We start from the raw sequence: 13,814 nt of genomic DNA on the forward strand, positions 1-13,814 counted from the left end.
ATAGATGTAAGGGCTCAACTGGTGATAAATTAGTTAGATCTAAAAGAAGAGTTTAGTACTCTGTAGAGAATTCAAAGTTCTTGCCACCCGGATAGAACCATGATGATCAACTTGAAGACGGGTGTAAAATCAAGATTTGGGATCTCGGCATACAAAAAGATCAACTTTGGGAGCTCAAAACTTGTGAAGAACTCCATCAAGGCTTGGAAAATTTACATGGAATAGACAAAGCTTATTGGAAGTCCAAGCATTGGTGGCAGTTTCAGGATGAGTTCAAACACAAGTCACCATGACAAGGAGCTCACTAAATGTCCAACTTAAGGACTTTAACTAAAAGTGTTAGGTGGGAGACAACCCACCATGGTATGATCGTTCCTTTTTCAATTATAATTTTATTTAGTTTTGTTTGTTTTTGATTTTTATTTTATTTCATTGAACCTGGAATTATTCATAACATCCGCATTAGCATTGCATTTTGCATCCTGCATAAAAAAAGGAAAAGCACGCGTCCGTGTCATAGATGCGTTCTGAAGAAAAGAGAATTGAACAGAAAGTCACGCGAAAGCGTGGCTGGAGGCGTGCCTCAAGCACAAACATGCCCACGTGACCGCGTCACTCACACAGCCGCATCAATTGGAAAGTAAGCCTCCGACGCGTCCGCGTCACGCACGCGGACGCGTACCCTAAAAATCGACGTAAAAGAGGTGTATGGCAGCAAGTTATGATGGAGTGGGGCTGGAATGATGCTAGAAGCACCAGCCCTATCACGCGACCGCATGCCCCACGCATCCGCGTCATTTTTCAAAGTATGGCCATTAACGCGATCGCGTCAACCACGCGACCGGGTCACCCTAAAATTTGGCAAAATGAGTTTCAAACAGAGAGTTATGCGAACGCAAGGCTGCACTCGCGCCAATAGCACAAATCAGACCACGCGTCTGCGTCACCGATAATTATTTTACACCACGCGACCGTGTCACTCACGCGTCCGCGTTAGATGCAGCGCACAGCTTATCCAGATTAGCCAATTATCTTATCTTTTCTTCCCCAAATCCTAATTTCTTCTTTCCCTTTCTTATTTCTTTCTTCTTTCTTTCTTACTTTCTTCTTCTTCATCCCTTTAACTTCTCATCCTTCTTCACTTTCATTCTATTTTATTTAATTTATTTGCATACTTTCATTCATTGTATTTTTATTTTGTGCATATTTTTCTTTTCTTTTCTAAATTTATTATTTTTCTATTGGTGTTAAAATTTCTTATTCAACTGTTGTATCTTTTCTGATATTATTTTGGTGCTTCGTTTCTATTATTGGGTAATATTATTTATAGGTCAATGCTAATCTTATATGATACTTGTACCCCTCTTGCATTAACATGAACATACACTATCTTGCATTATCCACACTCTTCCCATTGTTGCAAATTTTTCACCACTGGTATGCGATGTGCTTCTATTGTTTTTTCACATACATGTTGAATCTTCCATGTAATTGAGACCCTTATCATTTGGCATTAACCCACCCATACTTCATTTATTTTCTTATCTTTATTTTTGGGTTACTTTTCTTCCCTTTTTCTTTCAGGATGGCCACCCGGAAGGGAACCGGAAGACGTTTACAAGGAGAGACAGACAAGTCCATCTGCAAAATCTTTGGAGAAAAATGCCAGTTAGAACAGCCCGTCCACCTGCACATCTCAGCATGCACCGAGGATGGTGCAATCTTTAAGTGTGGGGAGATCAATACCGATCTCCATGGGTTAGTTATTTTCTTTCCAACACCAATGTCTAGTTTTCTTTGTTAGTTTATTGTTGCATTACATAAGAGATTGCATGTGTAGTTGATTGTTTGCATTTAAGTACTACTTAGTTGAAAAATAATAAGTTTCTTTCTAGAACCCTATTTTTGAAAATTTTCACTAATTTAAATTAAAAATTAAAATTTTCAATGTGTTAAATTTGTTTGAAGTTGTATTTGGAACATAGTTTTTTTAGACAAAGAACACACAACCTGTGAGATTTTGAGCTTATTTATATGGTTACATTATTTAACCATAAATATTTTATTCTTGTATATTTTCTTCTCTATGATTACAATCTTTACTTTGTTCCATTCTATATGTCCACTATTTAGTGTATTTACATGCTTGCATATGATTGAGGCCATCATTTGATTATTAGCTCACTTATCCCCAAAAAGCCTACCTTTCAATCACCTTTGTTAGCCACCTTGAGCCTTTTATCCCCATTTGTTTAATATTTTATCACATCACTAGCCTTAAGCAGAAAAATAAATTAAATATCCCAATTGAATCTTTGGTTAGCTTAAGATAGAGGTTGTGCATCATCTAAGTATGGGAAAACTGTGGGAACATGGGTTAATAGGGAATGTATCATGTTTCTAATTTATTTGAATATTGAGAATTTGGAACCTACTCATGAAAAACCAAAATAATTAAATAATAAAAAATCCACGTGCATTTATAAGTTATGTTTATTTCTCTACACACAAAAAAAAATATAAAAATATTCAATAAATAAGTAAATAAATAAGGGGACAAAAATACCCCAATGTTAAGCTTTAATAGAAAGATCAATGCACGTGTGATAAAGAAATATCAAAAATCTGGTACATGAGTATGTGATACAAAAGTGAGAATTATGGGTAGCTAGGTGTGATTTTTAGAATTACATAGAGTATGTGTGTGTGTTAGGTAAGAGCTTAGGTTAGTCAAAGATTCATATTATAGCTCACTTGGCCATACATATATCCTTGCCTTTACCTCAGCCCCATTACAACCCTGAAAAGACCTCATGATGTTTGCATTGGTATGCTAAATATTTGTTGATTGGTTAGATGAATTAGTGGAATTTGGTTTGTATTTGTCTTGGAGAACTTGTTTGCTTTTAACCAAGTAGATATAGACGTCTTAGCATGTAGATGCATTCACATTCATAGGTTGCATTGCATGAGTCTTGCTTTTTTCCTACTCATTTATTTTATCTCCTTAAGCTAAGCATGAGGACATGCTAATGTTTAAGTGTGGAGAGGTTGATAAACCACTATTTTATGGTTTATATTGTGTTTAATTGAGTGATTTTTATCAAATTCTTTCCCACTTATTCATATGATTTTCATGATTTTATAATTCCTTCCTATTTTAGTTCTATGGTTGAAAACTTGCTTCCTAGAGATCTTTTAATTATGTATTTTAATTCTCCTTTATACCATTCGATGCCGTGATCCGTATGTTAAGTGTTTCAGGCTTCATAGGGTAGGAATGGCTTAGAGAATGGAGAGGAAGCTTGCAAAAATAGAAGGAACACAAGAAACTAAAGAGATGACCAGCGAACACCGACGTGGACGCATGGTTCACGTGACTGCGCGAAATGGAGAAAATCGCAGTGACGCATTCGCGTGCCTGACGCGAACGCGTGGATTGGAGTCTACACGAATGACGCGAACACGTGGACGACGCATACGCGTGGCAAGAAAAAAACGCTGAATGACGCGCACACGTGGATGACGCGTACGCATGACATGCGCAATCTGCAGAATCAACAGAACATGTTGGGAGAGATTTCGGGCCACGTTTTAACCCAGTTTTCAACCCAGAAACACAGAATAAAGCCATGAAACATGCAGAGACTCAAGGAATACTTAGCAGAAGTTGATAATTCACAATTTTAGTTTTTGATGTAGTTTTTCTAGAGAGAGAGGCTCTCTCCTCTCTCTTAGATTTTAGGATTTAGGATTTCTCTTAGGTTAGGTTTACTTCTTCTTCATTCCAGGTTCAATGTTCCTTTACTTTAGTTTCTCTTCTATTTTTATTTATTCTATTACTTTGATTTATGAATTCTCATGTTTAATTTGATTTCTCTATTTAATGCAATTTGAGGTATTTCATATTTATGATTTTAATTTAGCTTTTTACATTTTTAGCTTGTGTTGAGTAATTGGGGACACTTGAGTTATCAAACTCCTTGTTTATTGAAAATTAGAATTCTTTGCTGATTGATTTGGATTCCCCTAACTCTAGTCTTTTCTTAGGAATTGACTAGGACCTGAGGAATCAAATTGATTTATCCACTTAACATACCTTCATAGTTAGAGGTTGACCAAGTGGGAGCAAAAGCCAATTCTCATTACAATTGATAAGGATAACTAGGATAGGACTTCCAATTCTCATACCTTGCCAAGAGTTTTAATTGTTATTATTCTATTTTCTCTACAATTTACTCTTCTTATTTCTTATTCCCAAAATCCTAATTTACACAACTTATAACCAATAATAAGAACACTTCCCTGCAATTCCTTGAGAGACGACCCGAGGTTTAAATACTTCGGTTATTATTTATTAGGGGTTTGTACTTGTGACAACCAAACTTTTGCATGAAAGGATTCTCTGTTGGTTTAGAAACTATACTTACAACGCGATTATATTTGTGAATTTCTTTACCGATAGAAATCCGATCGTCAACATCCTAGCTTTAGAGATAAAGAGGAGCGCAAAATTTTTGTAAGGCGTGTGCCTACTTTTTTTGAGACATTTTCAGTTGTTTTGATAGAAGGAGACATAATTATTAGAGCCGATATTCATTTTCGAAGTATAGTATTAAACAAGTAAGTGTAATTGCTTCTGCAGAAAAAACTGAAAAAGATAATCAATTCAATAAAATGTAAATTATAGTATCATAACTATTTTTTTATCCACAACCATAAATTTCTTTAATTTTATCTTGTGTTGTGAATAGACATTTTTATTTATATAATTTTTATTTTTTATGTTTTTAATATATAAATATTATAATTGATCGAATTTGTTTAACCTAAATGATTTTATTTTCTACTTTAAATTTTTTTTATGATATTAAAATTATTATTTATTAGATATTAAGTAAGTTCATTAAACAAATATATTATACATATTTTATCCAATACTTAATAAAACAAATTAATTAACAAAAAAATAAAAAATAGATATTTTTATATCTTATAAGAATATACATAACTTCTTTATTTGACAAGAATTTATTAATATTTTTTAATTTAAAAAATACTAATCATAATTATATAAAAAATTTTAATTTTTGATCCCTCTTTTACTAGAATTTTAGATCTATCCTGTCCAAAACTTTTTTTATAGATAAATTGTAATAAGTGGCTAGGTATTAAATTTATCATAAAGATCCATAATAGTACCAAAATTTAATAACACAAATTATGCTAAAGCAATCATCACCATTTAGTAAGAAAATAGAAATTTTAGGATCTAACCAATCTCCAAAATTTAACACAGAATGACATAGCCACTAAATGATAGTAGTAGATTCTCGTTATTTAATATATTTATGTAGGAACATAAGTATATACAATGATTCTTACCGAATCAACCACTTACAATCATTTATAAAATCTTTACATATTTCATTTGAGGTTAGAGATGAGTAAGTTATGTCAAATTGACCCCAAAATTCAAGTTCAGGTTATCAAATTCACGATCCGAAGTTAAACTCAGAAATTGATTTAAATAATAATATAAATATAATCAATAATTTTATATATAAATAAATTATAATTTTTATATATTATTTATCTATCAATTATAATTTTTTTCTTATATTAAATTTTATATAAAAAATGACTATAAAATTTTATATTAAAACTGTCCATATTCTATCCCAAAACACAAGTCAAGTCCAATTAGATCAAGAGATCCAATCCAAAAAGATTGACCTTCACCGACTATCCGACCTCCTCTAAGAAGTCAGAGTCGACACCAATAAGTAGTCAACACTTATCTAAATGAATAACTGCCTCCTAAAATCTCTCACTCACTTCTAAAAGAGAGATCCCAACAATCCTAAGATAAAGGGACGGTTATCCACTATCAGAAGTGGAACTACTTCAGCGGTGAATATTGGTTTCTTTCCTATAAATACACTGACACCTTCAAGTAAACTTAAGTTCTAATATCCTAAACATGCTTAATCCCTTGCTGACTTAGACCTTGAAGTGTCTTCGCAAGTACCACCCTCTCATTCTTCAAAACACACAACTCGGACGACGACTTTCAGGCAGGAGCAATTCAGAAATCACCTTCTTTCAACGTTTAGACCTTTTATTCGAGTCCAATCATCCAATTCTAAGTAAGCCCCAGAACAAAAATATTAATTAAAGTTATTACGTTTTGGTTCATCTTTTATTCAACCTCTAATAAAATAAAGAAAAATATTTCAATTTAGATATGACAAAATAAAAAGCAATGCACACTCGTTTTAATAGGCCTCAGTACTAAAAACAACTGGGGATCTAAGGTGGCCCAATAGACTCCCAAAAGTCTTAAAAAGTTTTTAGTAGTTAGTAATATTAGTTTAATTATATGTTAATATGTAAGTGTGTGTTAGTATGTAGTGTCTACTTATGAAATTTTATGTTAATGTACTATAATGACGAAATAGTATAATAATTTTTATCTATTTATGAGTAGTGTATAACTAAAAAAAGATATATAAATTAATAACTTAAAAGCTTAAATAATAAAAATATTAGTCCAATATTTTAGTTGAGACTCAAGATTTTTTTTGTGTTTATATTTATTATTTCTTGTACAAATGCTTTGATATCTTAAATGTTTATATGATTCTTTTTTTATAAAGTCATGGTCGAATATACTTTTTGAATCGGATTTGAGTCATGTTTAGTGTAGACTTAATTTGGCATGAAGACATAATTTATAAATAAAATACTCATTTTAAAGTGAAATTAATAAAAAAATATTATATTTTTATATTATAATTGATATTTTTTATAATATATAATGTTATTTTTATTTTAAAATAATTTTTATATAAATATTATATAATTATTAAATATAATCTTTAAAAATAAGATTTTATATTATATAAAATTTACAAAATTATATATATTGAATTGACCTAATATAAATTGTTGTTTTTAAATTGTCACCAAAAAACACTTGTTTTTATATTAAGTTAGACTAAAATTTGAATATTTAAAATAAATCTAACAAAATATTAATATTTTATTGCAATACATCCATCACTGTTACAAATTACAATAATCTACACAGTATTTTGTTTCCATATCCAAGGTCTATCAAACCATTAAAAAAAATTCTTAACCCAATATTTTCCAATCGGCTCCCCAGGCAATTAGGCAACCGACTTCCCACAATCGACAATGGCTTGATGCGTTTAGAAAAATACAAGGGTAATTGACAACATGGTGCTTTTGGATAAGGGTATCACAGATTGAAGGTTTTCCTTGAACGCCCTTTTTATGGAGTATACTGTAGATTTCTGGCAATCAATCATGTCCATTACAATATTTTAATAAAGATCTAGACGCCTATATGTAAAATCTGGTCTAACCGTAATTAATTAAATAAAAAATTAAATAGGAGCGAATACGGTTAGAAGATTTGACAATTAGAATTTGATAATTTAAATATGATATGTGAATTCAGTGAATTTTTCTGAGTTGAAAAACATAGTTTTCTGCGTAAAAACGCGCACTGAAATTTTGACCGACAGTACCGACTGAGATCTATCTGGTACTGCAGCTGAGAAAATTGATTATAAGTAAATAAGGTTAAGAAATGAAGAATTATAATTAGAGAAGGTAGAAATATTTAAAGTGTAATTTAGAGCGCTAATCTTAAGGGTTTTTGCCCAAAATTAGGCCAACAGACAAAAATAAGTGAACTGGACCTAAGTGAGCCCAAGATCCAACAAATATAAATATTAGTTATGAGCATTTCAGTTAATTTTACCCTTAAGAAAGGGTGTGGGGCGCTGAAATGAAAAGGTCAGGAAGAAGAGAGAAAACCTAACTCTCTTTGATCTTCAAATCACCATAACTTGAGCTACGGAGCTCCGATTGACGAACCGTTTGTGGCCACGCATCGCTCTTCTCATCCTCTATAATTCTATCTAAGTTCTGTGGTGAGTAATCCACTATCCTCAGCCCATTTTTCATTTTTCTCTTTAAATTCCAATTTGAGTTGGATTTTGAGGAAACCTTGTGATTTTGGTTGTTTAGGAGTGCTCTAGTATAAGTCATGGGTGATATTCATCACAAACTTCAGTGGGTTAAGGTAAGAAGTGCTCAAACCCTTGTGATTTATCAATTTCATGAACCCTAGGTTAATGTATATTTTTGAAATTGGTTATGTTAGTGTATTTGGTGATTTTCGTGCACAATTAGGAGATTGGTGTTGCTTGAGGAGCTTTGGTGAGGCTTGGAGCTAAGGTTGGTGGAGACTTCCAAAGAAGAGGCTCAATTGGTTTGGCTACAAGAGGTACGGTTTAAGTTTCATTTAAGTACCGTGTGGTGTGATGAGAATTCCTAGACAAGATGCCCCTAGGATTAAGTTTGGATTGTGTAAATGGTTGGTGCTAATATGCATAGTTGATATGTGTTGTGAATTAATGATTGAGTTGAGGATTGTGTAGCCTTGTATGTTTGGTGTGTCGAGAATTTGATGAATTGGATAGTGAGTATTGATTTGTGGAATATGCATTTAGATTGTGAATTTGGGCTGGAGACCGTGAATTTTGGGCCGGAGGCCGGAAAGAGGTAAGTAAGGTAAGTTGACGTATATATTGTGTGATGACATGAGTGATTGGATGGATTCTAGATATTGAATGTGTGAATAATTGGTTTGGTTATTGAATAATATAGTTTGAGGAATTTAAGAGTGAAATTTGATGGTTTTGAGTGAAATGGTATAGATGAAGAAGGTTTGGTTTTGATTGAGTGAAATTATGTAGATGTGATTGCGTTGTGGTTATTTGGATGAGTAGAAATGAATTTGGCTTGGGAACATTGGAAAAATTAGTGATTTCTATGTTTGGGCAAAAACTTATTTTTTTACCAAATTTGGCGAAGCGTATCTCGGTCCACGGAGTTTGGAATTCTTCAATTTTGGATTTTTATGAAAGTTTATTCAACGATCATTCCAACGGTTTAAAAATGGTTTAAAAAGAAGTTTTGTAGAAGAAGTTATGTGTGTTGGAAGTTTGGGGTTTGAAACAGTAAATTCTGCAGCTTTTTTAACTTACTAAAATTTTTGGCAGAACGCTAATCCACGCGTAGGCGTGGTCAACGCGCACGCGTCATTTTCAAAAAATGCACAATCCATGCGTGCGCATGGCCCACGCGTACCCGTCGAAGTGCTGCACCAATTGCCCAGCCAAATTCCCGAGAGTTGTGCAAAAAGCGTGCTGGCTTTGTGCATGGGGCACAAAACGCACCCACACGTACGCGTCACTTGGCTTTTCTTTCATCCACACATACGCGTGGGCGACACGTACGCATCAATGGACTTTTTGGCGTTCCACGCGTACGCGTAGGCGACGTGCACGCGTGACCCTATTTTCACCCCAAGGTTGATTTTTGAGTTGTTAAAGCCAAATTTCAGACTTCTAAGTCTTCATTCTTACCCTCTATGTCCTAAAACCTTTATGGTATGCCTAGTAATGAAAAGAGGCTAGGACATGTGATCACTTATGGATGAAGTAAGTGAGATTAATGATGAGTTATGATTAATAATGACTGTATGAGTTGCTGAGGGTGATGATAGAAATGCAGTGTATACCATGAGCCAAAGGACTGTATTTGATGGTGATTATTGGCTGGTTATGGGTTATGCCATGAGCTAGATGGTTGTGATAAGAATTGAGTTATGGCTAAGTATGTATATATGTATGATTAATGATCAAATGTGGAATGTGATGCGTGACCCCGGGTAGTAGGCAGTGGCATTGTTCACTTGCTCCGGGTATGAGAAGGGGAAAGAGGATTATGATCATGAGTTTAATTATGGATTTATGAATAATGTGTATTTATGATACCTTGGTAGTAACAAGGGGTTGTGATTTGTTCTGCTTACTCCAGGTTAATGTTTGAGGTTTGATAACAACAATGATTGATTGCGGACGCCTTAACATGTGGCTAGTATGCCGAAGATGCATATATGATTAATGAACGAATGTGGTAAATGAATAATGATGGAAAATATTGAATGTGAGTATGCTTGTGTTTTCTCTCTGGTTGTAAGGGTTTAGGGTGACAGGACGCAGATACCTTCTAATGGCGACAGGGCGCATATACCTTCTAATGGCGACAGGGCGCATATACCCTCTAATGGCGACAGGGCGCATATACCCTCTAATGGCGACAGGGCACATATTCCCTCTAATGATATTAATGCGCAACAGAGAGACTGGGCACGTCAGGTTGGCTTGATAACCGACAGATGATATCATCAGCCATAGGGCAGGCATTCATCATTTGCATATGTTTGAATTGTTTGGGCTTGCCTATTTGTTTTGGATTGCTATCTCATATATGCTATGTTATCTGATTATGTGCTACTTGTTCTACTTGTACCTTAATTGTGTACTACTTGCCTGTATTTCTTGTGTTTGTACCACTGAGAGGTCCCTCATGCTGGTGTCGGTGGACGCTGAGGGCTGTTCTTAACGAGATGAATTGATGATGTGATTGAATAATGATGATGACTATTGAATGAGATAATTTGAGCTCCCTGGGTAGACGCAGTGAAGTGATTTCACTAGCTCCAAGTGAGGATATGATGTATTGATATAGCATTACTGAGACAGAACAACTAGTGATGGTTTTGTTTATGATTCTGATTCTGATTCGTGGGAGAGTTAGAAAGTTGGGAAGCATGAGAAATACGAATTAGATTTAGCACTCCCTTATGACAGTTGCCTATTCATGGATCAGTAAGAACGTAGCATGAATATTTTGTGAAAGGAGGTTTAGGATGCTTAGTGAGTTTTTATTGTAGTGCATTGTATTTATTTGGCACTTTTACCGTACTAGGAACCCATGGGTCGGGATTCTCATTCCGTACATATCTCTTGTTTTTCAGATACAGATCCAGGTGCTCTGAAGTGAGTTGTGGTTCATCTGAGAGATGGCGAAAATCTTTATATTCTCTACTTTATACTTTGCTTAGAACCTCTCCACCTTTGTTTTGAAGAGATTATACTATGTATTGAACTCTTTTGAACTTGCCTATAGAGCCTCTTATGTTTCTTTTGGGAGAGATTAGGAGGTTCAGTTGTCAATTACTTTTATACTGTACCCTAGCCGACCTAAACTTCGCGGGTCGCGACTAGTGGTTATCTACTTATGTTATGTATATCTATCTGTTATATATCTCTTAATCTCCTTTATGCCTTCATTCGTATATCACTTTCGACTTCACAGTTTATCTTTTGTTGTCGAAACGTGAGTGTCACGTCTTCGCGATTTTATTTTTATTGTTTTCAGGATTTTCGATTAATACTCTTTTCAATTATACTTATATTTATGTATTAAAAATTCACCTGAGAGTCGTACCACCGTAATATTATTGACTTATGACTCGAACATAAGGATTTGAATATTAGGGTGTTACATTATGGTATCAGAGCAGTTCGTCCTCGTGAGCCTGAGGGATGGAACTGCTTATGCTTAAATGCATACTGTGAGTCTGTGCCTGTGCTAGTTAGGGTATCTAACTGATACATCTAGCATGAAGCCCATGAGTGTACCTTTGGTAATTTGAAGCACTTAACTTGAGATATTGAGTCTGATCAGCTCGATATCGCTTGTTTAGTATGGACAAGACCTAAAGGGTGTCTCATGGACATAAATGAAGTAATCGGAAAGAGAAATTCCCAAGAACGAACTGGTGAGAAAATACCGTGATAGGAATCTTAGCAGTGGCACAGGTGAGAATGGTATGTTGATTTTGGATTGATGAATGGAACACTTGAAGGTGGATAATTGTTTGAACGATTAGTTTAAGTAGGTTTGAGTTTATTGGAATCTGATTATTTAAAGTAGAAGGGGCTTGCAATTGATTTTGGAATATTTGGATGTGAATGGGAATGAGAGTTTGTGAAATTGAACACTTGTGTAAGAATTAAGAAATGACTAATTATCAGGAAACTTATGTTATAGGCCTTGAATGATTAGGATGTGAATTGGAATAATATTGGGTAGATGGAAAATCGTTATGTATTGAGGTAGGTAGAGTATGAATTGGGCTTGGACTTGGCTGAGCTTGATATTGATCGGCATGTGCATGTAGCCATGATGAATGAGATTTATCGGATGCTTAGTATGTAAGGCCATGGTGTTATGCTTAAGGAGGAATAAGAGCAAAGTTACTGAAGAGTGTGTGAAAAAGGTGGTTGCAGTGGAAGGAAGTCATATGGGAGCACAACCAAGGGTTCACACCAAGTGGTCGAGAGCTTAAGGAGAGAGGATACACACAACACTTTCTCCAAGGACGAAATTACTTTGCAACGAATGAGGAGTCCAAGGGAACGGTAAGGAAAAATAGACAGCGGCTGCTTCAGATGTTTTGAGCTGTCAGCGATGTGGAAGTCATCACCCAAATATGCCGTGCCGAGTGGGGTTAGGTGTATGCTACAAGTGTGGGGGATCAGGGCATATGTCTTGGAATTGTCCCTATAGAAAAGGTCATGATGCAACCGAATTCAATTCTCATACCCAAGGTAATTGTAAACTAGCAGTTGAATTTCTAACTTTCTGTATATCATTAATATGAAATATTCGTTCGTGATGCATGACAAGTGTTGATAATCGTAAAGTCCAAGTCGACGATTAGTCGAGGACCACTAGTTGTTGAGATGGAGCGATATTTAGTTAACTTAGAGGAGTAACTAAGCTCTTAAAGGTTAAGAATAAGAGTGACACAGCAAAAGCGAGTTAGATTATATCTAAGGGATCGGAAGTGTTGAGGTACGGAGCTATTGTTCAAAACCCAGTGACAGTGAACTGCAAGAAAAGAGAATAGAGCTGATTCAACATTTACTTGCTCATCGTTTGAGGGGTGAGTGAAGACGAGGCCAAATTCCTATACGAGAGATTTTTCAAGACAATTTTCAAAGGAACAACAACAACAATCACCAAGGGATGAGGTATGGAAAGCAACCTCAGAATGGAATGACTTATAGGCGATGTGAAAGCTATCATCCGGGAAATCCGTGTCAGGCTGGATTAGGACTTTGCTATAGTTGTAGAGGAGCTGGACACATGTCCTGGATCTATCCTGAAAAGGTCAATCGGAATACTACCAAGGGCCAATAATAAGGTCGTGTGTTCACTACAACGACGGAGAATACCGCTAGATCCGACGGTTTGGGAATAGGTAAGTGAAAGATCGGTAACAACGTGTTGAGGGTATGATTAAGTTGGTGTTTAGATCTGGCTATCATGGATAAAAATCTAGTGAATGTCATTCATGCTAAGTTGTGGTTTAGCACTTGAGGAAATAAGTGATAGAACTAGTACTAGACAAGAAATTAGAGTAACGCAGCGGAGACTTGTGAAAGCAGTAACACAGGATAGCTACGAATAGGAGCTGTAAAAGTTTACTATAATATCTTAAGTTTCAATACTTGAAGGGTTTAGTGGGTTACTGCAAGTAATGATCCCTAAATAATTGGATTTGATTGCGGCTGCGAGCTTTGATGGTTTTGAAACGAATGAAGAAATGATCGTTGATGCAAAATTGGATTTAGATGATGAGTGAGTGCAAGTCGTCGTGTTTGAGATATGAGTACTATGATATTTGGTCATGGTGGTATTGGATTTAGATTGAGATTTATAATGATTAGTTTTGGAAGATGAATTTGAAAACCATTAAATTGAAATACTGATGTAGTACTGAGATTGGTTTGAGGGAACCTGTGACGGGTGGTAAACTTCAGTTTTTAGGAGAGGTGCTGTCGAAATTTCCAAGA

The sequence above is a fragment of the Arachis duranensis genome, chromosome 10 (assembly GCF_000817695.3).
Source record: "Arachis duranensis cultivar V14167 chromosome 10, aradu.V14167.gnm2.J7QH, whole genome shotgun sequence".
Lineage (NCBI taxonomy): Eukaryota > Viridiplantae > Streptophyta > Magnoliopsida > Fabales > Fabaceae > Arachis > Arachis duranensis.